A 17,262-nucleotide genomic window follows, 5' to 3' on the forward strand; every position below is an offset into this window, starting at 1 on the left:
TGGCTATGCCTGTGGTCAAGAATAGACTCATAGGGGTTTTCCTGGTGGCGCAGTGGTTAAGAGTCTGCCTGCCAATGCAGGGGACACTGGTTTGAGCCCTGGTCCGGGAAGATCCCACATGCCGCGGAGCAGCTAAGCCCGTGCACCACAACTACTGAGCCTGCACTCTAGAGCCTGCGAGCCACAACTACTGAAGCCCGTGCACCACAACTACTGAAGCCCGCACGCCTAGAGCCCGTGCTCCATAGCAAGAGAAGCCACCACAATGAGAAGCCCGCGCACTGCAACGAAGAGTAGCCCCTGCTCGCCGCAACTAGAGAAAGCTCATGTGTAGTAACGAAGACCCAACATAGCCAAAAATAATAAATAAATAAAATAAAAAAAGAGAAAAGAATAGACTTATAACGTTTTTTAGATTATCATAAAAATGAAAATGCAAATAGATAACTAATAAGAACCTGCTGTATAAAAGCAATAAAATAAAATTCAAAAAAAAAAGAAAATGCAGGACTTCCCTGGTGGCGCAGTGGTTAAGAATCTGCCTGCCAAGGCAGGGGACATGGGTTCGAGCCCTGGTCCGGGAAGATCCCACATGCCGCGGAGCAACTAAGCCCGTGCGCCACAAGTACTGAGCCTGTGCTCTAGAGCCCGTGAGCCACAGCTACTGAAGCCCTTGCGCCTAGAGCCAGTGCTCTGCAACAAGAGAAGCCACCGCAACGAGAAGCTCACGCACTGCAATGAAGAGTAGCCCCTGCTTGCCACAATTAAAGAAAGCCTGTGCGCAGCAAAGACCTAACGCAGTCAAAACTAAAATTTATTAAAAAAAAAAAATGAAAATGCAAAAGTGAAAAATGCTCCTAGGGAGCTTCTGAGTTGGGAGAATCCATGCACACCTAAAGTGATGTTCAGTGTTTGGTACTTAGGTGGCAGTAATCTATTTTGAATGAATGCATTATATAGAAGTTCAGTAGGTTTGAATATTTAAAGATTTACATACTATCTGTAAATATTTCCTGTTTTGTTTTTCCATGTCTCCTTGTGAAATTCTTTTCAGAAAATGTCAGCCTATCTCAGGTGTTCTGAAGGGAAATGAAGAAAAGAGGGACTTAGTTACATTGGGTCACAGCTTGGGAAGGAAAGTTCCTGATGACTGGGCCCTGGATCAGAGGGAGAAGTGAACAGGGCTTCCACAAGGGGCAGACCTGAGCTTGGAAGTATGCTTAGCCTGAGGGCGATTGTTTGCCACCAGGTTGTGCTGAAACCTTGTTAGTGTTGCTTTGTTTTTATGGTGGAGGCTGTTTTCCCACAGGTCTTTAAAAATTCGTAGAGTTTAATCCCGGCTGGAGCGAGGGCGCTACAGGGCTGGGCAGAACATAACTGACGAACAGTACTATTTACAAACAAGCAGTCGCCAGTTGGCTTTTTGAATTCATCAGTAAAGTACTGTAGTAATATAGAAAGTTACCTCTGGAAGGGGATCTAAATGTTATTTCTTAGGCGCTACTGCCACCCAGTGGCGTGTACATTTCATTGCTGAGAGAAGGTACTGCAAAGCCCAAGAGAAGCTGAGTTTGGGGAAAGAAACCACAGATACCTTTGTGATAAAACCAAGTTTCTTTCCAGTCACAGGAGGGCAGCAGAGGTCCAAGCGGGCCTAGGTGTTGGGTGGGCCTTGCTTTACATTCTGGCCAGAGGTGGGCGGTGTCAGGCACAAAAGGGCATGCAACCTTTGTCACCTAGGGAAGACCAAGTGCACGGTGACCCAGAGATTGACCTTTTATTTCCTTTTCTGATCTGTCAGTTTGAGAGCTCCCTTTCCGGTTTCTTGTAGACCTGTTTTTGCTCTCAGCATGACCTCCTGCTGGCAGTCATCTTTAATTTTTTTTGGGTGGGGGGGTTAGTTTCCATTTCATTTTCTCTGACATTTCACCTTATATTGAGTTAGGTTTAGCCACTAGATAAGTTCTCAAAAAGGGAACTACTCTAAATTTGTAGAAAGTATTTTGAGTTGGCATAATCTTTTCTTAACCCCCTTGTTTTTCCTGGTTGGAGGGTGAGACTCTTTACTTATTCTTAAAACCTTGAATCTGCTTATTATATTTACAAAAAACCCAAATAATTGATGATTCTTGAATTGATGATTGTGCTCTATTTGGTTCATTTAAAACCACCAAAAAAAAAAAAGAGAGAAAAAGAATAAAAGAGAATATCAAGTAGATTTGTGTTTTTTAAAAAAATTTGGCCAAGCTTTTTGTTTTGCGGGTTCCTAGTTCCCTGACCAGGGATGGAACCCGGGCCCCGACAGTGAAAGTGCTGAGTCCTAACCACTGGACTGCCAGGGAATTCCCATAGATTTGTATTTATGAAGTTCATTCCCTGCCTTAGTTTCTCTAGCCTTGCAGCTCAGATGATTCTGACTGCAAGTCATCCTGCCCCCAGGTTGCATAAGACCCTCTTCTTGGGGCCCTTATGGTCCACTGTGCATGCCCCTAACGCTGCACTTACCACATGGTTATGAAACCATTCATTTTCCTGTCTCTCCCACTGGACTGTTAAATTCCCAGAGGGTGGGGACCTCAGAGCTTAGCACAGGGCTAAGGGTCACAATGCATGTTTGTTGAATGAGTGTATGAACGAGTAAATCATTTTCAGCTGCAACAAAATGCTGTATAAAATAGCTGTATCATTAGTGATGTGGATGCTAAAACACGAGGAAAGTGCTGGGGAAGAAAGATGCCGAGGGAACAATTCACACGAGGGACGGTGGGACAGTGGAGTGGGGCACGAGCGTGAGGCTAGAAGTCGGAAGACCTGTGTTGTAGACTTTGCTGTGTTGTTAACTAGTTGAATGGAGAAATAAGCTTGTCGTTGAGCCCTAATTTCCCTGTGTGCATAGGGAGGGGATTGGCCTGGATGGTCATTAGAGTCTCTTGCAGCTGTTAAAGCCTCTGATTAATAGTATTCATGATAGTCCCATTGTGTTTGAGGAGGATAATGCTGTTTGTGTGGATCCTCAGTTGAGCTTTGCATTTTACCTTCAATTGTTGCTTTTTATCCATATTACCAGGTTTTCATCATCCATCAGAAGTGCGATTGTCTGTAACAAAATGCATGGTGTTTGTATAAGGCCTTTTACAAAATTAGACAACATTTATCAAATGTTTTACAGTTATCACATAACCAGGCTTGCAGGACTCACACTCCACATGCACTTAAAAAAAAAAAAAAGTTACTTATTTATTTATTTATGGCTGCGTTGGGTTTTCGTTGCTGTGCGCACGCTTTCTCCAGTTGTGGCGAGCGGGGGCTACTCTTCGTTGCGGTGCATGGGCTTCAGTAGTTGTGGTTTGCGGGCTCTAGAATGCAGGCTTGGTAGTTGTGGTGCACGTGCTTAGTTGCTCGGCGGCATGTGGGATCTTCCCGGACCAGGGCTTGAACCTGTGTCCCCTGCATTGGCAGGCAGATTCTTAACCACTGTGCCACCAGGGAAGTCCCCACATACACTTTTACACACATCAACCCACGTCATCCTCATGGCCCACCCTGTGATGGAGGCAGACAAATAGTAGTGTTCCCGTTCTGTACATGAGGTAATTAAAGCTTGGTGAAATTTAAGTTGACTTGTCCAGGGCCTGGAACTAATAAGTGACTGAGTGGGAACTCGATAACAGATACTTTAACTTCACACTTTTATATTCTTTCCTCTCTATTATGTTCAAAGACTTTTGGATGATGAATATATACATTTTATTAGAAGGTTTCCAGTAACAGTATTAAGCTTGCTTCTCTGTTTTAAATGGGAAAAACTTAGGAGAGGTTGATAAGAAAGGATGAAGACAGGCTATCTAAAATGTTTCTGCAAAGTTGGTCATCTTTAGTATGATCTGGAAGAAGTGGAGGAGACCGCAGATCAGGAGACCCGACTTATTCCAGAGAGGGTGACCCTGGGCTGGCGCTGTCCAGTAGCACTTTGCATTGTGCCAATCTAAGCCTGCACTGCCAAATACGGTAGCTACTAGCCACATGTAGTTATTGAACATTTGAAATGTGGCTAAGTGAGGCACTGAATTTTTCATTTTATTTAATTTTAACTCAGCTTAAATAGTCACCTGTGGTGTGGTATTGGACAGCACAGCTCTGGACAAATCTGTCAAACTCTCAGGTGATGGTTTCCTCATCTGTAAGACTGAGAGGATTGGACGAGCTGATCTCTACAGCTCCTTTCATTTTCAGATCCGTGCCTTCTGAAATTGTAGTGATTCACATTGAGCTCTGAACCTAGAGTTTCTGCAGAATGGTCTTTGATTCACATTTTCTCTAATTTCAGTTTTAATTGGGTGACCAGGATCTAGGATGAGATGGATTTGAGCATATCTGCTCAGTGCTGGCGTCTGAATAGAGATGGTGCTGGGGAAGCAGATTCCAAACAGAAATGACCCTGTCTGGCATCATCTTTTGTGTCTCTACAGAGAGTAATTCTTTTTAACAGTTCTTTGTGTTGTGCCTTGCTTTCTCTTAAGATGATGAGAACAGGCTGATTGAATGGTGCTGTCTTTCCTGCTTGTGTGAATAGACTGAAGAAGTCATGCTCTCAGTAGGTGTCTTCCACTTTGCATGTCTTGATATCAGGGGAGGAAATTTTATTTGTCAGTTTCGTGAAACCTTTATCCTCTGGTTAACAGTTGAAATCATTCTTCTGAGCTGGTGAATAGTCCAATTTTGTTGAGCTAATATTTCAAAGACTCCTAGAACCTCTGCTTTTAGAGTACTGTCTGGTAGATATATTTTTGCCTTAAAAGAAAGGAGCAGATCTATGTAAATAGGAATTTTCTGAAAACCATTGTCAAAGAGATTTACTCTCATGAGTCATTTTTTGCCTTTTAGTTGGACCAATCCCAGTGTCTTAGATTAAGATGTTTTATTGTCATAGGATCTCAAAACTTGACTTTTGTACTGAATGAGGATTTCTTTTGTAATTCTCATTGTGTCAGGCTCTTCACTGAAGTGGCCCTGTGCTCTATTCCTCTCTCACCTTGGCTGTTAGAACTGATGTGTTGTATTAGTTCATAGTCTGTTGTCAGAGAGTTTGCTTTAAGACATTTGATGGAGTGAATAGGTTAGTTTTAATAGGTCTGTTTGTTCTTATTTGGCACTGTGATCACTTTTGCTCCCTGTTTTTGCTCTTTGTTTTACATGTTTCTCATAATTCCACTGATGCAGGAATGTTCTGCAATTATGTAGCATTTCTCTTTCATTGTTAGTGGAATAAAAGCAATCTGGCTAGAAGTCTAAGATCTTTCCTCTAAACTCTGATGCTTAGAATCTCCAGGTCACCTGAACCAATGCACAAAATAAGGTGGTGCCCTTTCACCTACTGGTGTAGCCCAGCTCTTCCGAAACATAGTGTTTCCCAACCTTTCTCATCTTCACACGTAGAAGATGACAATATTTTTATGGCACACTGCAGGAAAATGGGCTGCTTGTGGCTGGGGACATTGGGGCCCCTAGGGCCAAGGGGTCACCTTCTGGCCACACCGTGTCGGAGCTGCTCTAGGTGGGCAGCCCTCCTAGAGGTGTGAGAAGGGAAGTCTGTGTTTACAGGGCAGGGCTGGGCTCCACGTCACAGCTTACAGTCAGTCCCATCTGACTCTGGCAGCTGTGTGGCCTCTTCTCATGGGGTTACTCTCCACCTCCTTCTTGCCAAAAATAATCTTACTGTTAAATGAAAACAAAATTATTCCTGCTGTTTTGGTCCTTCGTTAAATCTGAGATTGGGAATCTTTCTCTGCTTTCTTTCGAATTCTTCCTTCTTCCTTCTTCCCCTCCCCCTCCCCCATCCCCCAAACTGGAAGTTAGTGCTTTGTAAGCTTTCTAAATCCAGAAAACCTCTTTAGGCTAAGTTGCAATCCTCTCACCACAAAGAGGGTTTGTGGATCAGAGAGGTCAGAGTGACTTACGTAAAGTCGTACAGCTAATTAATTGCAGAGGTGGCGTTAGAACCCACGGCTACAGTTCCGAGTCAGTTATGCCTTCCGTGTGCTTGGAATTCAGATTTGAGCATTAATTTCTATGGATCCCTCTATAAAATGTTCAGTGAAAAAATTTGCTTTATTCTGGTTGTTCTAACCTGGCTTAAGTACTGTCCAGAATTTGGGACCCCCATAACTGCCTTTGTCTTTACGGGTTTAGAATTTAGATAGAAGAATTCGAGACCCTGTCTGTAGCATATCACAAAACATTTTTAGAAACCTTGAGTATCTCTTCTTACCTTTCTGCTTCTTTCTTAAAGGTTCACTCTTTGGTTTCCCCTGGATAAGAAGAGCTCTTGAGATGGCACTTTGCTGGACACACGGATTTCCTTCAGATTTATGCTTGCTACCGACTGATTTGGGATGCGGTTGGAGAGCCCAGAGAGTTCCCAGGCTTCCGTGTCAGAACAACTTTGTAATGAGCATTTATTAGCATAGCCTCTGCCTTCCATGAAGTGTAACCTTTTTGCCTTCCAAATTAAAAAGCTCCATGCCACTCCTTCCTCTGCCTCTGGCTCTGTTTTTTGTTTTTCTTCTTTATTGGTATGAAAGTCCTTTTTTCCCTTCAGTCCTGTGTGCAGAGCTCTTTAGGAGTTGATAACTTGCAACTGTGAATCTACCTCCATGTTTTCATTAAGTATATTTGAAGTTAATGACAAAAGGCAGGGCTGACAACCCTGGGAAACCACAGTCCTTTGTCTTTTCCCTGGAGCTGGTAATCCCTTACTAATCCTTCAGTTGTTGCCGGTGGTACCCGCTCTTATGACACAATGCTTCCTGGAACTGCATCATTAAGCACTTTGTGAGAAAAGTGTGTGCTTCCCCGTTTATATCTGTTTCAACATGATTTAGTGGTGAAAAGGGAAATATGTATCTCTTAGACCGTGTAAGAAGAGTGCCAAAAGTGGGATTTGTATATATGCTTATTTATAGGAGACACTACTTTCCAAACCACCTTCACAAATGTTCTCTCATTTTGTTCTTACCATTATCTCAGGGGTTCCAATCCGCATTAGATAGATGAAGAAATTGAAGCTCCGATTTGTAACTTGCTTAAGATCAGAGTCCGTGACACACTTGGGTGGAGCAATAGGTCTGCTGGCTGAAGTCTAGACATATTTATATGTATTGTGGTAGCAGCCCTGTTTCCATCTTGGGTGCTATATACAGGAAATAAGCTATGTTGAGGATTCCACTATTTAAATTTAGCTGACTGCTGAGATGGTGAGTTGTGCTCTAGAGGTTTCCCAACCTGGCTGCACATTAGAATCACTTGGGGAACTTAAAAATGAAATCTCAATGCCCAGGGCACACCCCAGACCAATTAAATACAAATCTCTGGGGGTGGCATCTGCACTTTGTACCACTACCCGGGAGATTCTAACGTGCAACCATATTGGAGAAGTGCTGCTCTGGGTTCTTGCTATGCAAAACGTAGCCTGTTGACCAGCAGGATTGACATAACCTAGGAGCTTATTTGAAAAAGAGACTCTCAAGCCCACCCCAGACCCTCCTGAAGCAGAATCTTTGTTTTAACGTGGTCAGCAGGTGATTCACGTTCATATTAAAGTTTGAGAAGCACCCATCCAGAGCAGAGGTTCTCAAATTTTGGTGTATCTCACAATTACCGGGGAACTTGGTAATGAACTTGGGCCTCTGTGTTTCTTAGCTCTCCATGTAACTCTGATATACACTAAAGTTTGTGAATAGCTCTAGATTAGGAGTCGGCAAGCTTTTTCTTAAATGAACGGCCTGGCAGAGTTCCAGTAAAACTTTATTCACAAAAGCAAGCTGTTGGTGCTTGGGCCATGGTTTGCCATTTGGAGGGATGCTAGTTCACTAAACTATGACTGAGTAATTGAATATTCTTTAAAACTTTTATGTACCCATTTTCTCAGCCATAAAAAGAAACGAAATTGAGTTATTTGTAGTGAGGTGGATGGACCTAGAGTCTCATACAGAGGGAAGTAAGTCAGAAAGAGAAAAACAAATACCGCTTGTTAACATATATATATGGAATCTAAAAAAAAAAAAAAAGTCATGAAGAACAGAGGGGCAAGATGGGAATAAAGACGCAGACCTACTGGAGAATGGACTTGAGGATAAGGGGAGGGGGAAGGGTAAGCTGGGACAAAGTGAGAGAGTGGCATGGACATATATACACTACCAAACGTAAAATAGCTAGCTAGTGGGAAGCAGCCACATAGCACAGAGAGATCAGCTCGGTGCTTTGTGACCACCTAGAGGGGTGGGATAGGGAGGGTGGGAGGGAGGGAGACTCAAGAGGGAAGAGATATGGGGACATATGTATAACTGATTCACTTTTTATAAAGCAGAAACTAACCATTGTAAAGCAGTTATACTCTAATAAAGATGTAAATAAAACTTTTATGTATACATTTGTACCTTTATCAGGAGGATTCTGAATTATTTTTAGTGTAGATTGATAAACAGGTATTTTGAATAAGAAAAGCATCTGAACTTGAAGATAAATGGGTGGAAAACTGGGAATAATAGTGATAATTTTGTCAAGGAAGACATTACAATTTTCAGAGCCTCTAATATACAAACTTTAATATATGTCAGTGATCTTGAGATACATGAAGTAGACACTAAGCTCCCACTTAATTGGATTAGCTTTTATCTCAGAGGTGATTTACCCAAGCCAGTGGGAAACCTTCATCTTTGGTGTGTCTTTTCACCGTTTGCAATAGGGCAGAAGCCTATAGACAGCTTTTGGAGTCTTGAGTTTAAATTTAGTTAAAAGCTCATTACAACTCATTTTTAGTCTTCTGTTCACTTGTTCAGTGGTTCTCAACTCTACATGTAGGAGAATTACCTGTGAAACGATTCAAGTTTAAAAAAATGCATTACTACTGCCCCCCAACCACCAATTGAGTTTCTGATTCTCTTTTTTTCTTTTGGCTGTGCTGTGTGGCATGCGGGATCTTAGTTCCCAACCAGGGATCGAGCCCACGCCTCCTGCATTGGAAGGGTGGAGTCTTAACCACTGGATGGCCAGGGAAGTCCCAGAGTTTCTGATTCTTACGTGTTTTTTGTTTTTTGTTTGTTTTTTTTTTAGCTGAAGTAACTAAAGACATGGTAGATGAGAGGCACTGAATCAGGATGGGTAATCTTTTCATTCCATGCATCTTCCAGTCTGGATCTTTCTCATTTTTTGTTTTTTTTTGCGGTACACGGGCCTCTCACTGTTGCGGCCTCTCCCGGAGCACAGGCTCTGGACGCGCAGGTCCAGCGGCCATGGCTCACGGGCCTAGCCGCTCCGTGGCATGTGGGATCTTCCCGGACCGGGGCACAAACCTGTGTCCCCTGCATTAGCAGGCGGACTCTCAACCACTGCACCACCAGGGAAGCCCTCTGGATCTTTCTCAATACCCACCGGCTATGTTGTGATGGTGCCTGTCCATGGGCCTTACACCTGGGTGCCCAGTGTAGCATGCTGCAAGAGTGGATTTTGAGTACTGTGGCACAGGGTGAGCTATATCCTAGCATCTTCTGCTGCCTCTAGCTCAGCATCTTTACGGGGTGGGTTTATTTTCTGTGCTCTTTTGTGGGGCCGGGGGCCATTTGCCACACCACTGTACGTGGTCTGTTCCCTGCCATTCTTTGCAGTGGCTGGAAGCCTGGCCCTCAACACCTCCTGCCCACACATTTCCTGCCCCCTATCACATGGAAACCATCTCCTGTGTTTTCTTCTTTTAGCAGCCAGTACCTTTGGCCTCTTTGATCACATCCTTTCATCTTAGGCTTCAAAACACTTTTGTTATGATGGTTGAACATACTTGGGGCGGTCAGAGAGGCCTGCTCTCTGGTTTTGGAGGCTCAGTGAACTAGCACTGGTGGTTACCAGGGGCTGGGGAGCTCGTGTACAAACTCAGTGTGACTGTGTCCTCCCATCTTGGCTTGCGGCTCTGGGCTTCTGAAGTTTGAGTGCTGTATAACTTTCTAACTACAGTTAATTTTAAAAAATTTAGCACATATTAAAAATGGCTTTTTCTTGCACGAGGAAACAACACTTTACAGAACAAGGATCTTAGACAAGGGAATGAGGAAAAAAAGAGGAGGACTTCTGAGGAACTAAAGAAAATATTTTATTTGCTTAGTTTCAATTAATAGGTGGGTTCAAGCTTACGCAAAACTTCTGTCAATGGGATGAAAAAGAGGTGTATCTTCAAGACCCTAGATAGGCAGCCCGGTGCTGCCGAAAGCACTTTGCTTGCCCTGAAGGTGTTGATTCAAGGACCTGTTCTGCCACTTACAGTCTGTTGACCTTCTGTGGACCTTTTGTTTTGACTCTAAAATTTAGCCAATAATTAGGCACCCAGGCACCGTGGGATTACCAAAGATAAGACACAACCTTGGTCCAGGAATGAGTAGCTACCACTGAGCACCTACCATATGTGTGGCATGGTATTAAGTGTCCTCCTGTTATTTATGTTTCCCTATAATCCCATGAGGAGGGAGGTGGTGTTCTCCTCTTCCAGATGAGGAAATGGAAGCTCAGACTGTAGTGTTAGGGTTTGAATCTTATTTCTGTCTGATTCCAAAGCATTTGGATTAGGCTTTGAGTGAGATAAATAATATAACAAGCATGGGGATAATAATACTTCACACTGTTGTTCCAACAAAAACGTAAGTGAAAGTACCTTGTTAATGCAACTGCTCTACAAATGTACCCTCGGAGCAGTTGTCAGAAACACGGAGAACTGTCCACACATAGTGCTTTTCTCCCTCAGCTGCACATCCAGTTTTACTGGCTTTCAGCTGAAGGACTGTGGTGGCCAACATCAGGTCTTCCTCTTTCTCTAGAGAGAGATACCCTGAGGGACTCCCTGGATGTCCCTAGAGACATCCCTAGGGTCTGCTATTCAGATCTGCTCTGCCTTTTTTCATCCCAGGGATGAACAACTTTGTTTTAAACTTTTTATTTCACACACACACACACACACAAACACACACATCAAGAGATAAACTCGCAGATACCCAACATTCAGCTTCAACAATCATCGACGTTTTATTTATTTATTAAAAATTTATTTATTTTATTTATTTTTGGCTGCGTTGTGTCTTCGTTGCTGCCCACGGGCTTTTCTCTAGTTGTGGTGAGCGGGGCTCACCACATTGCGGTGGCTTCTCTTGTTGCGGAGCACGGGCTCTAGGCACGTGGGCTTCAGTAGCTGTGGCACTCGGGCTCGGTAGTTGTGGCTCTCGGGCTCTGGAGCACAGCCTCAGTAGTTGTGGTGCATAGTGCGGCATGTGGGATCTTCCCAGACCAGGGCTCGAACCCATGTCCCCTGCATTGGCAGGCGGATTCTTAACCTCTGTGCCACCAGGGAAGCCCTCATTGACGTTTTACCCCATCTACTTTCAGGGTGTTAATAAGAGATATCTGGTGGGGAAGCGCCTCCTTTCTATTACTCCATCATTTAGTTAAAAAATATTTGTGCTCCTGCTCTGCCAGGCACTGGCCGTGCAGAGGTGATCAGAACAGACAAGGCACCTCCCTTTCTGAGCCTGACATTCCAGTTGGGAAGAGAGCCAAATTAGCACACAAATAGAATCGTGTTGTTATGAAGTAGAGTGAAGGGCATAAACTGTACGAAGTGATCATGAGTGGAGATGGGGAGGAAGCTGCTCAGACACAGTGGTCAGGAAAGGCCTCTCTAAGCAGGAGACATTTAGGCTGAAATCTGACAGCTGAGTAAGAATCAGCCATCGGACCGGCTGGCCGGAGTGTATCTAGGTATTACTTTACTGACTCTTGTTGCCATATGATTGAGCAGTGGAGTTTGCTTGTGCAGAAAGTATTGCCTCAGGAGATGACTAACATCAACATTTACTGAGGGAGTGTCTCCTAAGTGTACCGACCTCTGTTTTGCCATTCTTCTCTAATCCTAAAGAGTGATCAAGGAGGGGCAAGAGTCATGGAAGAGGGAACGGACATGCAGGCAGAATATAAGACACCGATCTTGGGAGGGGGTCCTGAGACTTCGTCTTTTCCTGCTCTTTCCTCTGTGATGGCTGCATCTGGAACCACCTGGGACTTGGGTGTCCACAGGGCTTGGTGGAAAGCCTGGGGACCGAGTCTAGTGCTGATGTGGGCCTCGTTCACCACGATGGCAAGTGAGCCACTTCACCTCTTTCCCCATTTGTGAAAGGGGGAGATCATAGTCTGCCTACTGCTTAGCTTTCCTGTGAAGGTCAAAGCCAGATCATGTTTGCTTTGGTGTTGCACAGATACATGTTATTCTTCATAAAGATTCCAGATAAGGATGTCGCCCCCCCCACCCCCACCCCCGTCCCTTGGTAATCACTGGAATAATTTGGGCCAGCAAGAAGCAAGGATGCCCTAGAGTTTGCTAAAAATAGTGTCTTGCTGTCTCCACTGGAAAGAAGACCTGTTTCATGTTAACCCAGTTTCTTCCCATCAAGGCTGGAAGCGTGAAATAGAGACCAGTTGCTGACCACTCTCTGAACCACAGTCCTTCATCTCCTTAAACTCTCTGAAGTCCTGCCAGCCTTGTCTCACACTTATATGCTCTTCCTTTAATGGTTTCTTTTTTTCTCCTTGGCTGAATTTTGTGTGGGCGGTTCAGGGAGAGCGTAGACAAGCACCCTTTCTGCGTCTCAGTGGGATTTTTAAAAGAACTTGAAAATGGCAGGTCTCTCTCCTCTGGATCCTATTGCCTCCGTAATGGGAGTGTGCCCGCATTTCCAAAGCAAACAGGGAGAATGGGCTGACCTTTTCCCAGAGGTGGTGAAACCCCCCTGGAATGATGGAGTGTGTTCTGGCCTGGGACGATGGCTGCCCAGAGAAACTGTCTGCCGGAGGGTGGTCTGCCTTCATTCCTTCAGACCTTAGGTTCAGCCAGGGCTCAAGGGGGCCCTTTTGAAGGCAGAGAGGCCCCCAGAGGGTGAGAGGGGCGATAAGAAGTGGGAGTGTTCGGTGATGTTGCAATGAGAGGAGTCTGGGCCGCCTGGGGTGCTCTGGGGCCAGGAGTGTTGGCTTTTGTCAGAAAATTGGCTACAGCCTTGCCAGTGCCTCCCAGTTCTGCAATTTCCCTTCCATCAAGCTCTCCCGGAAGCTGGAAGCCTTGGAGGGAGCAAGAAAATGCACATGATGGTGTAACTAGAAGCTCCTGGGCCCATATAATGAGGGGAGAAGTGGCCATCCACTGGTGGGGCTGGGAGGCCTAGGCTCACCTGGGCACTGGCCTAGCGAAGAAGCAGCCCCACTTTCATCTCAGCGTGGTGGTCCAGTTTGATCCAGCTCAACTCGCAGGACCTCTTCACCTTTCTGGGCGTTCCCTTATATTTGCATTTCAGCTTACTAAGCTGAAACTGTGTGTGTGTGTGTTAATGGGAACAGTACTTTATTGAGACAGTTGGAGTCATTTTGACATGTGTATACACCTGTGTGCCCAAATCAAGAGGCAGAACATCTCCACCACCCGGAAGCTTCCATCGTGCCCCTTTCCAGGGAGTCCTTCTACCCCAGAGTCGTCCACTGCTCCCATTGCCATCGCTGGTGATTAGTTTTGCCTGTTCTTGAGCTTCATCTGTGCGGAGTCGTGTATTTTGTACAGAGGCTGAATCCCCAGGGCCTGGCCTGTGTCTGGCACTTGGCAGGTATGCACTGTGAGAGGTGCCTTGGTTCTTAAACTGCCCTGTGAGAGAGCACTGACCCCACTGGGAAACTGAGGCTGTGGGCGGTTAGAGTGGTGGATCCCGGCCGCCAGCCCAGGCTCCCTGCTGAGGAATCCAGAGGGCTCTCCAGTATCCCGGGGGCTCCCCCAGCCCCTCCCGGGGGACTCCTTTCTAGTGCTGTGGATGAGGGAGCCTGGTGATCCTGGGCAGGTAGTGCCCCCTGCTGTCTGCCCGGCCAGACCCTAAACCCTCTCTCCTCCAAGGGATGTGACAGGATCATGGGGGCCGGAGCCCGACGCAGTGATGGGCAAAGGGCAGGGGCTCGGATCCTGGAGTGAAGTCTTCTGTCCTTTTATTTTCCTCTGAAAAGTGGTTTTCCTAAGCACTGGGGGCTTTCCTTCCTTAGAATAAGCAGAAAAGGAGAAGAGGCCTCTTTGGTGGAGTACTGCTGCCCCCAGGTGGGTGGCCAGGGACACTACCACAGAGCAGGACGTCCAAGCACCGCCGTTCTTCGGGTCTCAGGTTCTGGTTCTCCTTCTGCGGCTCCCCATCTCCTGGCCTCCTAAATCCTGGTCTCCTTGGCCTCTGGGAGGCAGATGTCCATCACGGCCATCACCCTCCACTTCAGCGCTGACCTGGAGCGGGGGCCTTCCTCGGAGAACCAGCCCCAGCTGTGTGTAGGGGAGCGGATGCGACCCCACTCCTCCCGGGACGGTGGGCCGGACATAGCCTAGAGGGCCATAGCCTAGAGGGCCTGTCCCGTATTAAGAAAGGGTGTGATCGGGTGCGATCAAGCTTTGATCTTAGGGCTGGGTTGGTGGGGGGTGGGAGAGGCGGGGCGGGGCTGCTTCTCACAGTGGGGTGTGCAGCACCTCCCCGGCCTGCTGTGGGCGTGGGTGCCGTTGCCAGGGCCCCGCCAGCCCCTCCCAGCTCGCCCACTGCCTTCCTGTCGCACCTGCGGTCGTGGTGGTGTAACGGCCCAGCCCTCCGGGCCCCGGCGGCACGTGGCCTAGGGTGATGCTATCTGTAACTCAGAATTTTAAACTCCTTTTTCCAGAGGATGTGGCTTCTGCGGGAGAGCTTCAAACGGTGCCCCCATTTGCCCCTCGCGGCAGCCATGACGTCATGGAAATGGGAGGGGCCGCCCCAAGCCCCCAGAACATCTGCACGGAAGTGGTAGACTTTTTTCCACTTCCTGTCCTACTTCTGGCTACAGACTCAATGTCTGACCTGCTTATTAATTTCAAAATATAGCTCTCCGTGTGATAGAGGAAACCTTACGCATGTGTGTGTCTGGGTTAAACTATGCCTGAATCGCAGGTGGCCTTACACAGAGGCAGGGCACTGGCCGCCGCAGTCTCCTGGCTCATCAGTGTACTTAGAGTGACGGCACTGGGTCTGCACACGGCTTGCTCCCCTTCCCCAGACCCACCCATCAGTCAGAAGATTTTTTTCCCCACACATTGCTCCCGGAGGTAGATTGGAGAAGGAGTTTTAAGATAGGACACTGGAGGAAGTGAGGTGGGTGGTAATGTGGCCTTCAGCCCTGGACCTTGGTATGGTGCCTCAGTGACTGGAGGGCTGACGCCTGGAAGCCCTGTGTGCTTTCCCAGAGTAACCATCCTCTAGGCTCTGTTGGGTGAGTGCCCGCCTGGGGCTGCACTGGCCAAGGGACCATCACTCAGGTTTTGCTTTTCCTGGTAGTTATTTTATTTTCTAAATTTATTTTATTTAGTTAGTTTTGGCTGCGTTGGGTCTTCCTTGCTGCACACCTACTCTTCGTTGCGGTGCGGGGGCTTCTCATTGCAGTGACTTCTCTTGTTTGTGGAGCATGGGCTCTAGGCACGCGGGCTTCAGTAGTTGTGGCTCGCTGGCTCAGTAGTTGTGGCTCGTGGGCTCTAGAGCGCAGGCTCAGTAGTTGTGGTGCACAGGCTTAGTTGCTCCGCGGCATGAGGGATCTTTCCGGACCAGGGCTCGAACCCGTGTCGCCTGCATTGGCAGGCGGATTCTTAACCACTGTGCCACCAGGGAAGCCCCTTCCTGATAGTTCTTGACAGGTTGGTTACTCTTAGCTCTTGGCTAAATTGTGAAATAGTGGCTCACCCGGCCACCTCGTCTATTAATCCCCACTTTCTTTTTTCTTATGCTCCCCCCACACCCCTACACACATATACAACTTGGCTCCTTCCCCAGTGCCTGATGGTACTAATCATTTATTTGTTCACTTGCTGCTTAAGTGTATATTAAGCATTGGTTGTGTGCCAGGCACTGTGCGAGTTGTCGCAGACACACGGATGAACAAGATACACTTTCCGTCCCAAGGAGCACATAGTTGAATGGATTTTTTTGCTGAGATGTTACCTGATAACTAAGGTGATATCTGTTAAAGGCTTTACGTGTGACCCCGGGGAAGTTGGATTCTATGGCAAACCAAGAGGATAAACAATCCTTTGAGGCTCAGATGGCTGCCTCTCCAGTGGTGGGTCAGGGCAGAGGCGTCGCTCTGGTGGAGCTGAAGACCCCACCCAAGTGTTCCTGAAGCACATACTGGCTTAGCCTGCTCTTCTCTTGACTGGACTGTGATTTCAGTTGTGTTCAGAAGGAAGGTCTCTGGGTGAAGTGTCAGAGAGTGTTCTAGAATCTTAGGCCTGGGGTCATGAGAAGTCATTTGGTCCATTCTTCTGCCTCCAGGGTTGGCCTGTGCTTAAAGCCTTTTGGAGCAGTAGGGCATCTGTCCAGAGAAATGTGTTCTACAGCTAGCCTTGGTGACACACTCCCCCCTGGGATGGCATGGCCTTCCCTCCTTGAGGCTGGCCCCTGCTCATGGGGACTAGGGTTCTTCAGGGCTGGGCAAGTCTCAGGGACTTGATGACCACGTATCCAGGTTTCCTCAGCAGCCTCTTCCCTACACGCTGAACAATGCCGGGTCCCTTACTGCACCGAGGGATCTGCTACAGTGGCCCTCAGCCCAGCGCTAACCCTCCCGGTGGGCGTAGGCACCCTTCCCCAGGCCCCCTCACAAAGGCCACTTTAATCCCCTCTGATACCCCCGGTGGGGCCTGGGCCAGACATGAGAACAGAGTGGACGCAGGTGAGTGGACTCTGCACCACCCTCACACACCTGCTTCTCCTGCTCTGCCCTCTGGCTTGGCCCCAGTTGGCTTTAGGCTTAACAGCCTCAGACTTGAGAGAAAGTTCTTGCTGGGATTGAGGAGCCCCTGGTTTGAGATGGAAACTGCTCAGGGGTGGTGCTGACCCTGCTTTCCAGATGGCTTCTTACCTGACTGAGACCTTGTCACCCTCAGCTTGGGCTGGGCCTGGAAGGAGCAGGCCTTGCTCCCTCCGTGGGTCTGGGAGGATCCCTAGCTGCTGCTGCCACACCCCCTCATAGGTCCTCGGATAGCTTTAGGGGTCCAGTGACCAAGGGGCTCTGCCACCTGAGGGCCCTGGGCTGGTGCGACCCCACGTGCTCCCTTGGCCTCCTTCAGCCCGGGCCTCCTGTGAGGTTCTTGGAGGGGCCTTTCTTTGGCCCCTTCACTGCCTTCCAGGGTCCCTGCTCTTGTCC

At 47.3% G+C, this 17,262-nt stretch overlaps 1 protein-coding gene across 2 annotated transcripts in view; it reads left to right on the forward strand.

The window, feature by feature from the left end:
- Nucleotides 1-17,262, forward strand: part of DAD1 (defender against cell death 1) — a 55,339-nt gene that overhangs the window by 13,393 nt on the left and 24,684 nt on the right. The window contains exon 3 of one of the 2 annotated variants that reach the window (XM_082844530.1): nt 6,290-6,523. The exons of the other annotated variant lie outside the window; for it this stretch is intronic. The gene's annotated coding sequence lies outside the window, so the exon portion shown is untranslated. Of the gene's footprint in view, nt 1-6,289; nt 6,524-17,262 lie in introns of those variants that run through there. 2 annotated transcript variants of the gene reach the window in all.

Source organism: Leucopleurus acutus (assembly GCF_964270905.1).
Source record: "Leucopleurus acutus genome assembly, chromosome: 1".
Classification (NCBI taxonomy): Eukaryota; Metazoa; Chordata; class Mammalia; order Artiodactyla; family Delphinidae; genus Leucopleurus; species Leucopleurus acutus.